The following is a 10,231-nucleotide window of genomic DNA, read 5'->3' as shown; positions in this document are numbered from 1 at the left end:
GTTACATACTGGCCGCGGCAATATGTGAACAATAACATCGTGAAGTTGCTGCAATTTTACATGTAATTAGTTATACAAATGGCTGGCCATCATATTTAGAAGTCCATAGAATCGTTACAACTTATTTACATTTTTTATTTAATTTACCACTAATTATCAATAAAATAGTATTTTTTAAAAAAAAATCAAACACATCAAATCAAAATCGAAACTAAAATAAATATTTTAAAAGTAACAAATTAATGCTATAAAAAAAGTAACAGTACTTGGGAGTTGGGACTAAGGATGAGGAGATATGAATGCTTATAAATGATGTAGGGTCAGCTTGCGTAAGGTTGCAATATTTGGCAGGTAGAGATGGGCTACTCCAAGTGGATTGATATTGTTATTTTGCTGGGAATGGTGATTCTATATAGGCTTATGTTTTGGGGAATTATAAAGAGCGTAGAAAAGGTTAAGCCGCTTATTAAAGCTCTTGCGGCTGTACCTCACAAATAGTCAGAACAGATCGTAGACAACCCAGCTGCATCTAGATGCAAAGCTTTAGTAACATGATGTTCCTAGCTAGTATTATGAATTTGTACGACATATACTATGTTAGACAGCTACAGTATTTAAAATTGGCTCCCTTCCTCTTTCTTGTCTAGCTTTTTGTTAAAGCTGCTCTTCGTCGACGCTCCATTTTCCATGTAATTAGATCAAGATCAAGCTAGCTAGATTCTCTCAAGTTGGCTATGAGGAATGTTGTTGACTGACTTGTCTTCGTTTTTTAAAAGACGAAGAGATTTTAGCATTAAATGAATTCTTACAACAGAAGAAGCAAGTACTATTGCGTAGGCTTGTGGATCGGAATTTGTGTTCTAGTCTTGTAGACAATTTGTATTGTCTACTATCAACTAAACTCGGGGAGCCTTTTACTCTCGATCTAGTCATTAATTCATGAAGTCGTGATGTGCAAGATTGTGAAAATGATCTAAATGTCAAATTTTTCTATCTATAAAAGGGTCTTATCTTAGTCATTGAAGCATGGCAAGATCAGTGAGTTTGAGCCTTTAATTTGGTCAATACACAATACAAAATCATATAGCTTGAGGTATTTCTTTAATTTTCATTATATGGCTTTTCGGATCCGTTGGGCTGGTTACTGTGTCCGTACTATTTAATTGGGCCAAAATGTCTGCAATTCATAAGTTTATTGGTTTTTAGTAAGACACGATTTTAAAAGTACACGAGACCCACAAAACAAAGATTGGCGCAAAAAATAGATAAATAAATAAATAAATAAAGGGAGGCCTAAGGGTTGGGTTTGGGTGTTGGAAAAGTGTTAATGTATATTGTGAATAGTAATAAAAAAGTATATGAAAAGTAATAATAGAATATTAAATAGTAGTAAAAAATAATGAATAGTAATAAAAAATAGGTAAAAAGTAATAATAAAATAATGAATTGCAGTGAAATATGTTTAGTATGATAACACAATTATTATTATGTAATTTCAATTTTGAGATATTTTAAGATATTTGATTTTCAAATATTATTTAAATACAAATACTTTCCAATTTTAAAATTTAATTTTTTTATCTAATCATCACTTAATTATTATAAATTTTTTAAACTCTCAAACAAAACATAAAAAAAAATAAAAATTTTTTAAATTTAAAAAAAAACTAATATTAAAATGTGATATTTAAATAATTTTTTAATTTTATAATATTTTTATTTAAATTTATTTTCTTATAGAATTAAATAATTAATGATGTGCTAGTAGTAATTATTATAATTTAAAATGAGCCATCCAAACTAGACACATGTCAAGAGGGTCACAATCTTCATGGACCATGTAGAAGAAATTCAACACCCGTTTTCTAGTCAAAATTATATTAAAATAAACTACACGTTTATTGCCCATTAGTACCATATTGTGGGCAAATGATTCGCAGGTGAATGTAATTACGTTCCAATATATATTTTTTTAATGGAGTCACAAACCATGAGCTATGTCAGAACACAGTACCTACCATATTTTAAATCTAGAAGTCCTTGTCAACTGTATTTTAGCCATCTACGTCCTTGTCTGCTGCTGATGGATGTACCCCATCATCATCTGCTGCCTGTAAAGATAAATTTTAAATAGATAAATTTTATATAAATTATTTATAAAAAAAACAGGTCAGACTAATAAAAATTTTTTCAAGACTTTACAAAGATTTAGGTGAGACTTTTTTTATTTGAAATTTGTATCAATTATTTCTCTTGACTCGTAGCCAGCTATATGCAAAGACTTCTAACTATATTTTTTCGGTGGTGAAAAAGTGGATTATTTAAATCTCAAAGGAAGGGGTCAAAGCAGATCCTGCTAAGATCTGTACTATTATTAAATGATTTATACCAAGGAATCCTAAGGCCTTGAGGGGGATTTCTTTACCTTACAGAATATTACAGAAAATGGATCAAAGGTTATGGAAGAATTGGTACTCCTCTAACAGCCTTGCTACGAATGAAGTTCCTGAAGCATTCAACAAGCTTAACGAGGCTTGTGCACCCTCGAAATTAATCAAAATATTATTCTCAAACACATAAAGTAAAAATAATTTATGATTACTAGAACACCTATAAAAAATCTTAATTGTCTGGAACAGTCTATATTCCCTTTGACCAATCGATGATCAAGTATTAAAAAAAATGAACAAATAAGTTTCGTGATTCCTTAGCCTAGGTTGAAGTAATGCATCCAAGCAGTGCCACCAAGCAGAACAAGATATAATTTAATTGTGGTATTAGTTAGTATTTTTTGTGGTATAATTACTAGTTGCAGTCTTAGTTAACCTTCAACGCACTACAACAAAAATATGTTTTAGTGACAGATGAAACCGTCATAAGAAATGGAAAAAATGTCACGAAATATATTTGGTGACGGTTTCTGACCGTCACCACCACTGTCACGTAATGTGCGTCACGGATTATATTTGGTGACAGTTTACTGTACAAGCGTCACTAAAAATATTTTTAGTGACGGTTGGGGATGTGCCGTTTGAAATAACGTTCGAACGTATTATTTTCTGTGACGGTTAGAATCTGTCACAGAAAATAACGTTCGAACTTAAAATATTACGTTTAAACATAAAAAAGACGAGCTGACATCCGAACGAGAAAAGGTAACGTTTGTTGATTATAGTTCGAACGTATAATGTAAACGTTCGAACGTTTATACGTGCGAACGTTACGTTCGAATCTCGAATCCAACGAAAAGGAAATAATGTTCGAACGTTTGTATCATAACGTTCGGACATTAATTCGAATGTTAAGAGAGTAGAGTTCAAACGTAAAGTGTACGTTCGGATGTTTGGAACGTTAAACTTTGTTGACATTCGAACGTTTCTTTAATGTGGGTTTAAACGTTCGAACGTTTTGTTACTATTTTGTATGGTTACGTTTGAACGTATTTTCGAACGTGTAATACTGTTGAAACGTATTTTATTTACATTCGAACGTACATATCAGAAATGCTAAACTCATCAACTTAATAAACAAACCAATTATTTCATATTACAGTATATATTTCACAACCAACATTGTTTGAAACTGTTTTCAAATTAGATGTTAAAAACGTAATACATAAATAAAATTCATTTCTTTTTCTTTCCTCGCCCAACACGATTATGTTGCAATGACATAACACGCTCCATTTGCAGCATCATCTCCCACTGCACTTGCTCTTGGACCTCACTACGGATTCTTTCCTCCTGGTCTCTTTGTTGGTCCTGCAAACGCGTCTCTAAATGAGACTGTCGCTCTAAGAGGAATTCCAACTCTTGCTGTGTAGACCTCATATACTCATTCTCGCATCGTGCAGCTTCTAAATCTTTGGTAAGATTATTAATTTGTGATGTTGATGAGGTTGAGGAAGATGAACCGGAATGCTTAAAAGATCGTCCCAAACCTCTTGCCATACTAGAATTAGGCCCAAGCACCTGTGAAAAAATGTCCAAGTCACTAGGAGAGGAATCCCCAGAAGCTGACTGCATCTCCATCATTTTTTCCTGCAGTTTGAAAGATCAAAACACACAATAAGTAACATATTAAAAGAAATCTAAATAAAAAATAATTTAATCACATGTTACATAATTTATTTAACAAAAGGAACACCGCTTACATAATTAATTGCAGCTGCAAGATCCATCCACTCACTATGCTCATTAGTGTGAGCCAGCATAGACATGAATGAGGGAAAAGTTTTCAGGATCATCACGTTTCTAAGAAAACGACATTAGCAATTTGAAAAAGACAGTGTTAGTACTTATATAAAAGAATAATAAGAAAAAATATGAATTGTTGCGTTTATTAATTACCATTTTTTCAGCAAGACGATGGAATGATATTGAACCAGCACGATGGTGAATAGTCAGAGCAGATCCATTATTTGCATTTTTAGAACTTAAGTGCTACAAAAATAATTTCCATCATTAATTGTAATATATGTACATACATATAATATAAACAACAAATATAAATGTAAATAATTATAGAAAATAAATCTAGAATACCTGATATTCTGGAGAGGCAAAAAGATCACAACACTTTATCCAGTCGTCTAATTTCATCTGCTGGAAAGGGGACTGTGCAGCCTCTTCAAACGTCTCAAATTTCTTGAAATGGTTGTGACATCATCCCTCGTGACGTTGGAATAGTGTAGCCATTAACTCATTCACAGTTCTCAAATCCTTGCTACGACCAAAGTCGAGGTCAAATTCATCCTAATTATAAATTAATTACGTTAAAAATATGATAAACTAATGTAGGTGAAAAAAATGATATAATAAGTAAACTCACCAGCACACGACTCCGAATATGTTCCTTAATCTCATTCGGCACATCTCTCCAGGAGCGCACATAAAATGGAGCATAAGCTCGAACTACTGTGCCAATATAGGAGGAAAGCGCTGCTGCACTATCATTCACTCCTCCAGTGGAATTATCAAGAATTGTGATTTTCAATTTACCATGCCTTCGATTTTACTCAAGTGAGATGCCGTATGTATAGCCACGATCACGACGAGCCAATTGTTCATCAACTAATAGATGATAGTATAATTTTGAAGGTTATATATATTATTTATTGAAACAAACCTCTTGATTATATATAGTATTAACGTAAACATTCCTTACCGGTAGGTGTCGACTGTGCATCGTTCTCTGTAATGTTAACTTCATCTTCGAGAACGGACTCCTCAGGTGTGGAGTCCTCAATGGGTTCAGGACTTGGGCTCGGTGGAGGAGGCACATTTCTCCTTTGTCTTTTTGGCGGCATACTTGGAAATGATTATATATAACAAAAAAATATTATTAGAATAAATTTATATTTATTATAAAATTCTATAATGGCTGTATATGAATGAACTTTTTAGTACTTTTAGTCTTCATCTTAGGATGTATTTTCCATGTTTGTTTCAGAATCTCTCTGTATAACATCTTCATCATCATCATCAAGCTCTTCTTCGTCATCCTTATCCACTTCCCCCCCGGATTCTTGTTCGTCTTCTTCTTCTGACTCTTCTTCTGTACTTTTCTCACTTTCTTCAATTGAATGATAATTTAATGAAGACGGGTCGAGATGGATGAGTGGGACGTCATCTCTACATAAGGGGAGCAACTCGAGTGCACCGAGGTCAACAAATAAGTTAATACCCCCTCCTTCATCTTCCTGGTAGACCTCTACATTTGGAATGTCATCTTCATCTCCAATATTATTGTAATCTGCACTCGTTCCTACTTCATATATATTTCGAGGGACAAATTTTTGTACAACTCGCCAAGTTATCTCTCCACTATCTTCATCAGCACTTTTCATTGGATCAATCAAGTAATAGATTTGAGTAGTTTGACAAGCCAGTACGAATGGATCATCTTCATACCATTTAGATGCAGTATTGACACTCGTAAAATGATTATCCCTATATATCGAATCTCAACCACCGCCTAGATCCCACCAATCACATTTAAAGACATATGTTATAGACACACCCAGATATTTCAATCCGATAATATCACGAATGACACCATAATAATCAATATCATCTGTTCCATGACTCCCTTCGACCAAGACACCACAGTTTTGAGTTTTTCTATTACTTTCACGGTCCAGAGTATGGAATCTATAACCTCGAACTGTGCATGCAGTGTATCGAAGTGCTTTGTTGATGGACCATGGGCCAATGCATACAATTCAAAAGAGACTGATCCGGGATCATGAGCACGTTGTTCCAATATCTAACAATTTAAATAATGTCATTTATTAAATATTAGCTAGAGTTAAAACTTTCATCATGTAACATATATTATAGAGTTTAGTTCATACACGTTCAAACCATCCAGAAAATTCTGACTCGTGTCTTGCCACTATATCCTCGACGCCTTCCATCTTAAGTTTGTCCATGTGCTCACTGTATAGTATAAGTTATCATATTCTTTTACATAACAATAGTTAAAGTTGTATATAATCTTTAGAATTATTTAAACCTTGTACAACGACATACCTGAAATAGTGATCAATCTCCTAACAATTATTTAGCATGTACCACCGAACTTTACCCAACTCTGTATTAAGTAAATCGTAACCTGTTTGTGCACCCAAAGGTCGTACATTCTGAGAAAACACTGATAGCTCACAAGGAGGCGGAGCAGCAAGATCAGCATTTCGTTCTTGACGAATAAATCGTGTCTCAACACCACGAAGATATAAAGAGCAAAATGTTAACCATTCATCGTGTATATAGGCCTCTGCTATTGAACCCTCAGCTCTGGCTTTATTCCCAACAGTGCGCTTCAGTAGACCTAAATATCTTTCAACTGGATACATCCAACGGAACTGTACCGGTCCACCCAACATGATCTCCCGGGGTAAATGTATTGCTAAATGGACCATGACATCAAAAAATGACAGTGGAAAGATTTGCTCAAATTTACATAGTATAGTAGCAATGTCTTCTTCCAGTTTCTGCAGCATATCTTGCTTCACTACCCGAGCACACAAATCCTTTAAAAACATACACAATTCAGTTATGGCAACACGTACAGCAGATGTTAGCTTCCCACGAATTCCCACCGGTAATAACTTTTGCAAAAATACGTGACAGTCATGACTTTTCAATCCACCAATTTTCCAGTTATCATGGCTTACGCATCTACTCATATTTGAAGCATAACCATCTGGCAACTTCACACCTTGCAACCATTTGCAGAAGTCCATCATCTCCTCCCTTGTCATTGTAAAACATGCATGCAGCATGACCACCCTCTCACCTTCCACTCGTAAATGCAAATTATGTTTAATTCACATTCTCTCAAGATCTTTCCTTGTCTTAATCGAATCTTTCGTCTTTTTATTGATGCTCATCAATGTAATTAGTATATTATCACAAATATTCTTCTCAATATGCATTACATCCAAACTATGTCGCAACATGCAGGACAACCAATACGACAACTCAAAAAAAAAATACTACGCTTTGTCCAATTCAATTCTGCTACGCCTCGTTTTCTCTTGTTCTTTCCCCGACCTTTGCCAAAATTGTTCGCTGCCACATGTACCAATTGTTCCAGGATCTCTTCCCCAGACAACTCATTTGGCGCAATTCTATCTTCTACTCGTCCATCAAACTTAGCGGATTCTGTTCTCCATGCATGATTTGTTGGTAGATAACGTCGATGACCTATGAAACACAACTTTTGAGAATATTTTAACCACTCACTAGTAGTTTCTTTATTACACGTCGGACACGCTAACTTTCCTTTAGTACTCCAGCCGGAAAGATTCCTATATGCTGGAAAGTCATTTATCGTCCACATTATTGCAGCATGCATTTAAAAAGTTGTTGATGTGGATGCATCATAAGTTCTGACGCCTGCTTCCCATAACTCTTTCAACTTTTCAATCAATGGCTGCAAATATACGCCAATGTCATTCCCAGGTGATTTCAGGCTGGGGATAAGCAAAGTTAACAAAAAGTTGGGCGCCTTCATGCACCTCCATGGTGGAAGATTGTACGGAATCAACACTACAGGCCAAGTGCTATAACTTGTACTCATATTTCCAAAAGGGTTGAATCCATCAGTTGTGAGTCCGAGATGCACGTTCCTTGCTTCTATCCCAAACTCTGGATACTGATTATCGAAAGATTGCCACGCAAGTGAGTCAGGGTGCCTCATAAATCCATCATTTTGAACTCTTTTCTCTTTGTGCCACTTCATATCGTGAGATATTTTCTTACACATGTATAATCTTTGCAACCGGGGTTTCAATGGGAAATATCGCAATACTTTAACCGGCACGCTTTTCTTATCCTTCCACCTCGACTCTCTGCATACAGGACATGCTTGTTTCTCCTCGTTCTCATTCCAAAATAAAACACAATCATTCTTGCACGCATGTATGGACTTATACTCAAACCCTAATCCCTTTCTCAACTGTTTCGCTTCATAAAAGTTCTTCGGCAATGCAGATCCTTCGGGAAGCACTTCGTTAAATAAGTCTAATATCATGTTAATTGCTTTGGTTGACATTCCACACAATGATTTTATGTGAAGCAACCGCACAATAAACGACATTTTAGAATGTTTTGTACAACCTGGATAAAGCTCGCGCTTTGCATCTTCCCACATTTCTGGAAAATTATCTGAATCATTCCGTCGCCCACTTGAGCCATTGTCATCAACCTCATCCATAAACATCCCAGCTCCAATGTCACTCAACATCTCCTCCATCTCATCTCGCTCATAATCATCATCCACATGCCGAAAATTTCCCCACTGACTGAATAAGTCATCTGCTGATTCAGCATAAGGCTCACCATGCGGTACCCATCGAGTATACCCCAAATCCATACCGTTCATAAATATATGACTTTCAGCTTCATCCAATCCTATCGTACACAAATTTTTACAACCTCGACATGGACACTTAATGTAACCACGACTATCAGCAGAGACCTTTGCAAAATCAATGAAGGCCCTTACTCCACACGCATAGGGTATGTAATCTCTTCCAAGTCTATCGCATAGACGCATCCAACTTTTATCCATTTCTAAAAACATCTAATTTTTTAGTAATATATGGAAAAGTTAAATACACATGCATGTCATGATACATCATGTTCAAAGTACTCTTTCTCAAGGTAGTTGGTCCTATCCCATTTGAGATTATATTCTCCATATTGCACAAGTCCCGTCACTCTACTACTTTAAATGTTAGTAGAAATTTCGGCAGCACTTCCCCATAGTTCTCCAAGTATACATGTTCACATATGGGGATTATGACCCTAAGAACAGTATACCCGAAGAACAAATGAGGAAGACACCGAAACTTTATACTAAACGTTCAAAGTAGGAATAACGTTTATGTGCAATACAGATAATATAATCTCAAACTGTCCACACTGGACAATTCAGGAATTAATGTACACCTAAATTTACACTAATTCCCAAACGGGTCGAAGGTTATTTATACAATGTTATACAATATCTAACAAAAAAGTCTACAAATAAATTAGTACACATTGTTTGAATTAACATTATGTACTAATAATATTTATATTATTAATGATTGATAACACTTAAAAATTATTATTAGACTTATATAACTCCTAATAACAGATTATACTTATTATCAGCTATATAATATATAACACTACTATATAGTAATTTATAATTTCTATTATAAATTACTGATAATACTTATATTTTATATGTTATTATATAGCATAACATAACAATTTGTAGACTTATTTATTTCCTATTTAATATAATATATAGTAAATTAGATTATAATTATTAGTTATACTATATATTGATAACACTTAATTGTTATCAGTTATTATATAATTATTGCTATTATTGCCAAAATTCTTATAATTATTATTTTAACTTCATAAGTAATTATTATTATAATTACTTATCTATTTCTTATTATTCCTTCTTTAATACTATTTATAATTACTTGATAATTATTATTAGGGATTGATACTAATAACTCTATACAATACATTATTAGATAAAAGATTTGTTATTATTGAGCTATTAGATTTTTAGAAATTATTATTTTATAATTATAATTTTTAATAATTGTTAATATATAATATAGATACTTATATGTTATTGATAATTTTACTAATACAAATTTTAATTCTTACTATATAATTATGCCTTATAATTGACACTTAGTAATATAAAATATTTA

This window comes from Carya illinoinensis, chromosome 3 (assembly GCF_018687715.1).
Source record: "Carya illinoinensis cultivar Pawnee chromosome 3, C.illinoinensisPawnee_v1, whole genome shotgun sequence".
Taxonomy (NCBI): Eukaryota; Viridiplantae; Streptophyta; class Magnoliopsida; order Fagales; family Juglandaceae; genus Carya; species Carya illinoinensis.
This window is presented reverse-complemented; position numbering follows the sequence as displayed.